Source organism: Peromyscus eremicus, chromosome 2 (genome assembly GCF_949786415.1).
Source record: "Peromyscus eremicus chromosome 2, PerEre_H2_v1, whole genome shotgun sequence".
Lineage (NCBI taxonomy): Eukaryota > Metazoa > Chordata > Mammalia > Rodentia > Cricetidae > Peromyscus > Peromyscus eremicus.
In genome coordinates, this window is record NC_081417.1 from 149,650,766 (window position 1) to 149,657,923 (window position 7,158).

The following is a 7,158-nucleotide window of genomic DNA, read 5'->3' on the forward strand; positions in this document are numbered from 1 at the left end:
GCTGTGGAGCCCGTGTTGCTGTCAGCAGGAAAGCCAAGGACAGAGCATGGGGACCTTGAGGGACAGGAGTGCAGGGGTGCTCCGAGTGCGAAGTCTGGGTGGAGAGGGTGCAGCCTATAGGGCGGGGACCAGGGCAGCGCTGCGTGGGAGTCTCGAAGCTAGTGCTCATGTCTAGGGCACAGCTTGCAGTCTTGAGAGAGGGGCTTGGGGTAGGGTCTAGATCCCATAGGCGACTTTGGGATTAGGGGTGGCGTGAGGAGTCAGATTGGGGCTCAGTAAGGGTGGAAGACCTAAGGGTCAAGAAGTGGATCAAAGAATCAGATTGGTGCCCTGTAGGGTTGGGGGGAATTAGGGAGTCAGGGAAGTGTCAGAGAACCAGGGCTGGGGACCTCAGGACTTTGGGAGTGACACTGGGAAGTCTTGTGGGGTGTGGAGTGCTCCTCCTTCATCAGCACAAAGCTGGAGGGAGTAAGGTTCAGACCAGCAGTATTTGGGTCTCAGCAGGGTCCGATGTGGGCGGACAGAGGGACGGCAATGCATCCGGCATTCCGAGGAGCAGGCAGCTGCCTCTCCCTGCTCCACCCGCGTAGGTGGTGGCCTCTGCGTTCGTTATTCCCGACGTCAGCAGCCGCCACTGGAGCCGGAAGGAACTATTTAATTGGCAGGATTTTGGGTTAAAGACAGCTGTGGATTCTCTGGGTTCCAAAGGGAGTGTGCGCACCCGAGTGGGGACAGGAGGAGGAGAGTGAGATTGGAAAAGGAAACCTTAGTTTACAGAGGCTCTAGATCAGCGGTTCTCAATCTTCCTAATGCCGCCATCCTTTAATTCAGCTCCTCATACTGTAGTGACCCCCCCCCCCCATAAAATTATTTTCGTTGCTACTTCATAACTGTAATTTTGCCACTGGTAAATATCTATGTTTTCCAATGGTCTTAGGTGACTCAAGGGGTCAAGACCCACAGATTGAGAACCAGTGAGAGAGAGCGAGAGAGAGAGAGAGAGAGAGAGAGAGAGAGAGAGAGAGAGAGAGAGAGAGAGAGAGAGATATGACAGAGGAGGGGTGGGTGACCAACTGAGAGAGAGCAGCACATGCAGAGAGATGTCAATGGACAAATGGAGTCAGTGGAGACTGGAGTGAGTGACCTGTGCAGGCTGGTTCCTGCCAAGATCTTGTTCACTCCCGGTGGAGGCCCTCACGTGTCCCAGGGCCACCTGTCTCCTGGCAGTTGCATACCTTGGTTGGAAGATTCCTAACCTGGGAATATCTATCCATTTAATTGTATTACTGGGCCTGTGGGTTAAGGCATCTCTTGGTCTCCAGGCCTTGTCAGTTTTACCCCAATGTTCCTCCCTGAACAGGGAACAATATATATTAATAACACCCAGAGAACCATGCCCCCACTCCACTCTATACAGACTGATTGAAGAACAGCTGTGCAGGGCCTCTGGGACATCCTCCCAGCCATCCCAGGCCAATTTCTGGCCAAAGATGAGATTTTTAGGGCGGGCCAACTGAAGCCCTGTAAAGGACCTGTTGGGCTAGAGAGTCAGATGCTGGCTGGTGGGCTGGCCCAGAAGTCCTTGTGTTCTTCTGTCCCAGGGCCAAGCCTCTGAGAGGTGGTGGCTGAATTTCATTCAGTCCCTTGCCTAGAGTGATGACCTCAAAAAACCATGGAGCTTTCTGGGATGGAACCTGCTTGGTTTCCATGACCAGGATCCTCAGTGTTCGGTTCTTCATCCCTGGTCCAGATGCATCCAGGCTGGACTCTGGATCCTTAACGCTGGGGACTTTGGTCCAAAGGGAGAGGCCTGTCTTCAGGAAAGGTGACACAACCTAGGAAAGGGTGAGGTGAGGTGGAGACTGGACTCATCACCCTTTCATTGAAAGTCCAAGAGTCTGGAATTAAGGTATTTTTTAGAGCCTCGAGTTGGAGGAAGGGCTCAAATCCATCTTCTTTAAAAAAATGGGGAACTAAGGCTCTGCAGTCTGTGTACCTGAAATGCCTCATACTTTCGTCCACTGATCACTGACATGTAAGGAAAGCCCTGCTCATATCTTACTGCAGTATTGTAAGTAGAGTTTCAGGGCTAAGGCCCTGGTTCCAGCAGCTCCAACAGGCAGGGCTCAGCCCCAGCACACTACAAAGAAACACGGTGAGAAGCAGAGAGATTTAATCAATGTGTATCGAGAAGAGGGACAGGTAAAGGAAGAGGTATCCAGTGCCCCCAGGTTCCCCACCAGGGCACTGATGAGAGATGTAGGTTTAAACAGAGGGAGAATTGGGGCAAGGGTGAGAGGTATGCAGAATTAAGTGGGCATGGTCAACACGTGGTCTTACCCGTACTCATTCAGTTCTAGACCTATGAGGAGGTCTGATGAGAAGACATTGCATGGCTGTCATTGAGAGGCCACGTGTTTAGTTTACAAGGTGATCTGCTCCAGGGTGCAGCCTCTCCATCACAGACGACCATTCTCACCTTAGGGGTGGGCTGTCCAGCCTGGAAGACATTGCTATTTCTTGTGGGCCCAAGGGAGGAGTCAATGCTTTTTACTAAACTAGTTCCTAAGTGTCTGTTACAGTACCAGGGGGAGGCTTTCCACAAAATGGGGTGGGGTGCTGATGAGATATGTCTGTGTGCCCCAGGCTTTCTTTCACTGATTTCCAGTTCTGGATTCCCCTGAATCCTTTTACCTGAGCATCTAGCTTCTGCCATGGCTCTTCGGAAATACCCCACTTCTAGTCCTCAGGTGTGTGCATGCATATCCTCCACGATATCTAACAGCATCACCATAGGGTATCTTTGGTTCTTGAACTTAATGAGAACAGTTGTTTGGGGGGACCTGAGTAGCTTTTGTCCAGGCCCCATTCTTCCTGGGGCTGCAGTGTCTCCAGCTATAAACTGCAGTGGTATGGGCACCTGGAAGTTTCTACACATCATCTCCATTTCTGATACCTTAAGGCTGCCCACAGTGGGAGCAGCTAGGTTCTGAGTTCTCCAAGCCAGGGCCTATCTGCTGCTTCCTTTGCTTGGGACAGCAATGGAGCAAGCATTGGGCTCCAGGGAGCAGTGTGTGATGACTAGGGCAAAGAGGAAGGAAGACCTGCCACCATCTCTCCTGTGTTCTGAACCTCCTGGTCCCCTCCCTGTGGGGGAAGAGGAAGGGAATGGGTTCTGTTTGTCTTCTGGGGACAGTGTAGGGAGCAGAACTCAGGCCACTGGAGACTGAGCCTGCAGTCTGTAGCATGCATCTTAAAAAGTCTTATTAATTAAATCAAACCTAAGGCCAGTTATTGTGGTGAATGCTGGAAGATCAGAGAAGCAGAACAAGGCACAGCTACCTCACCTCGCCAGTTACTCAGCTGATCCTGTTTCCTCAGACTGGAAACCTCTCAGTCCTCATCCAGAATGAATCTCAGCTGAACTGCTGTTCCAAAGCCTGAAAGCTTAACCAGCTAAAAGCTTCTAGTTCCTGGTTTTCACGTCTTATATACCTTTCTGCCTTCTGACATCACTTCCTGGGATTAAAGGCTCACTTCCTGGGATTAAAGGCGTGAGTCACCATGCTTGGCTGTTTCTAGTGTGGCCTTAAACTCATGGAGATCCAGATGGATCTCTGCCTCCCAAGTGATAGGATTAAAGGCATGAGTGCCACCATTTTCTAGCCTATGTATCTAGTGGCTGTTCTGTTCTCTGACCCCAAATAAGTTTATTAGGGTGCACAATATTTTGGGGAACACAATACCACCACAGCAGTCCTGGTAGCTGACCAGAAACAGATTTCCTTTAATTAAACATGGGAGAAAGCAAAAACCTTAGTCAAAAGGCCTCCTTCCTAAAACCCCAGCCACCTTGGCCCATTTAGTGGAGCATAGGAGGTGTGGAGCACATGCCTTGGAGTGCATGGACCCGGGGATGGGCAGACCCAGATTTGAATCCTTCCCACCTAGATTTCTAGTTGGATGACCCTGGACAGAATACATGATGTCTTTGAACTTCAGAGTCCTTGTGTATAATACCAAATGGTGCTTCCTAGAGTCCTGAGGAGCAAATAGGATGAGTGTGAGGCCACATCTGCCCTCCTGACACTTACGGCCCCTCCAATGATAGCTTGATTATTGTCTTTTTAATTTTTACTGAAGAAAAGATGACTGGGTTGGCCTTGGGCTCGGTCATCAAGCAGCTCTGCCTCAGGTAGCTTTCTGCCACCCTGTCGCTCTCTAACGGTGCGTCACCGAGCTGCCCTCCAGCCTTTACCCCGTGTTCTAGTTAGCTTTCTGTTGCTGGGACAAACACCATGACCTAAAGCAACTTGGGGAGGAAAGGGTTTATTTGGCTCATAGGTTACAGTCTGTCATGAGGGGAAGCCAGAGCAGGAACTCGAGGTGGAAATCTGAAGTCAAACACTGAAGGAGAGATCACGGTGGAACTACATGGTCTTGCCTCCATGGCTTGCTTGGCTTCCTTTCTTATACTATCCATCCATATACTATACAATACTATCGTATACTATCCTGGGGTGGCCCTTCCCACGGTGGTCTGGGTCCTTCCATAGCTGTCAGTAATCAAGAAAATGACCTACAGGGTTGCCTACAGGCCAGTCTGATGGGGGCATTTCCTCTGCTCAGAGGACACTTGTGTGTGTCAACTTGACAAAAACAAACAAACAAGCAAACACAAAAACCTAAACAGCAACAGCAAAACCCAAAACCTCACCAGGACGTGTCAGTATATATTGACTTGGTTTTGTGTTACTCATCTGTCTTTCTTTCCTAGAACATCAGCTCCATGGAGACAGTGGACAGGTTCAATGTTGCTCTCAATTCCTACACTGAAATTCTAACTTCCAGAATGAGACCTAATATGGAGATAAGATCTTTTTTCCTTCCATTTTTTTTGTGTATGAATGTGGTATTAAAGTGATAATTTAGGGCAAGCAAGAGAACTCAGTGGGTAAAGGTACTTGGTGTGCATGCCGGACAATCTAAGTTTTATCCCTGGAACCTGTGCGATGGCATGTGCATGTCCTCTTATCGTGCACACACACACTAATGTATTATAAATAATAATAATGATAATAATAATAATAGTAAATTTTAGAAAAGAGGCAATTTAGCTAATTGAGGTCATCTAGGTGGGTGCTAACTCAGTGTCTTTATAAAAAGGGAGTAGCAGAGACAGGAACTGTTGTGGAGAATGCAGTGTGAAGAATAGAGCTGTGACCTTGGACTTGGGGGTCTCCAGAGCTGTGGGACGGTAGCTACCTTATTAAACTCTCATGTGGGGTGCTTTGCTGTGGCAGTCCAGCCACAATGCAGGCAGGGATTTCATTTTGCTTCTAGCTATATCTCCATGTCTACCATGGACCTTGTGGTTTAGAAGGCAACGTGGCTTGTAGATGAAGGGAATGACTCTGGTACGACATGTAAGAAGTGACAAAAAATAGTGAGACCTCCGCCCCCAGTCTATGCGAGGGAGCTTGTATGTCACACTGAGTTCGGATTTTCCCTCCAGAGGCTGTGGGAGCCATGGAGGGTGTTTGAGGTTTCCCTGGTGGCAGTGTGGAGGCTGGATGCAAAGTCATCATCTGCAGGCAGGGAGAATAGGTAGCAAAGACGAGCAGGGATGTGAGCACAGTGTGAGGTGACAGCGTGGATGGAGGAGATCTGTCAGGGAAGAGTGAAGGCTGGCACGTGTAAGACAGCCAGGGTCTCCACTCTTAAAATTCCATCTGTCCCCTCCTTTTCTCCCCCTACACTGGTAATGTTTGTGTGTCTAAATCCCTATACGCAGCGTGCAAAGCTCATGGGACTTGGGTCATTTCAGATCCCTTCTTGAGTGAACGACCAAGAGACTGTCCTCAAACTGATCACTGCTTGGAGACAGTGGTTGAACAGGTGCTGTGAGAGCTCTGCCTTGAAGGATGTACAGTCTGATGGAGGAGACAGAGACCTCTATTTGAGAAACCCCCCTGTCTGATGGAGGACATAAAAGCCCTGCTCTTGGAAGACCTCCAGTCTGATGAGAGCAGGCTGGTACACAGCGCTGGGCAGGTATACTGGCCCTGAAGGGTTTCCCTGAATATATACATCTGGGAGCTCCCAGTCCAATAGGGGAGACAGACCCTCCCTATCCAGCCCCAGTAAAATATGAAGTTGCTATTGAGAGGAGATCTGGGAAGCTTGTCTGAAAGAAACAGGCATTGCATGAGGTTGTGGGGAGTGGTACAAATATGGTGGAGGAGAGAAGGAGGATTAGGCCAAGCAGGCAAGGACCACAGGGCCACTTTGTCCTTTCTAGGCATAGGTGAGCCAGCCTGGGGTCTGAACTCACAGCTGAGTACATACGGCACATCAGGGGGTTTCTGGGCTGCAGAAGTGCTTGTTTTTAGCAGAAGCAGCTTGGGTTGCAGGCCTCCACCCCTGTGCTTGCTCCTCAATTTCCACATGCAGGCTGGCACACAGCCCTGGTCTGGGAAGACAGTGTACACAGCGCTCCCTGCTGGATGTCAGAACGACCTTGCCGACTTGAACACAGCCATGCCTGCAAAACAGCCCCTGCTTTCCTGCTGTGGAGCCCCAGGTTCTGAGGGCACTGGTGCTGGGTACACAGGGAATGGGCCAACACCTGCAAGGTTGCATATCTGCTCTGTGGAAGGTCTGAGGCCTTTCTGAGACCAGTTTGTCTTAGGACGGCTGAGAAAGCCACAGTAAACACTGTCCTCTGAGCTGGCTTTAAGAGTGGGGTCTGGCCAACATCATAGGTATCTGGGATAGGAAAGGACCCCTTTCCATCACGTGTCACTAACATGATGTGTGGCCCTTTCTTCTTCCAAGGCCCTAGATCTGGGCTAGCTGGACTTTGGGTGTGGGTGGGCTGGGTGCTCCCAGGAGAGGGTCACATTCGGGGAGTGAGTGCAGTCAGGGCCTCCAGCAGAATGATGGAGGCTGAAAACGTGGGGCTGGGGTCCACCTGGCAGACCGAGTGAGGGTGAACTGAGAGCCTAGGGCAGCTCAGGCTGTAGAGTGACAGGGGCAACAGTGCCCTGCAGGGAACAGGCTGTGTCAGGAGAGGGAATACAGCAAGCCCAGAATCTGGGGTGTGGTCACTCCTGTCTCACAGAGTTCCTGGAGATAGCCCAGGAGTCCCGATTATCC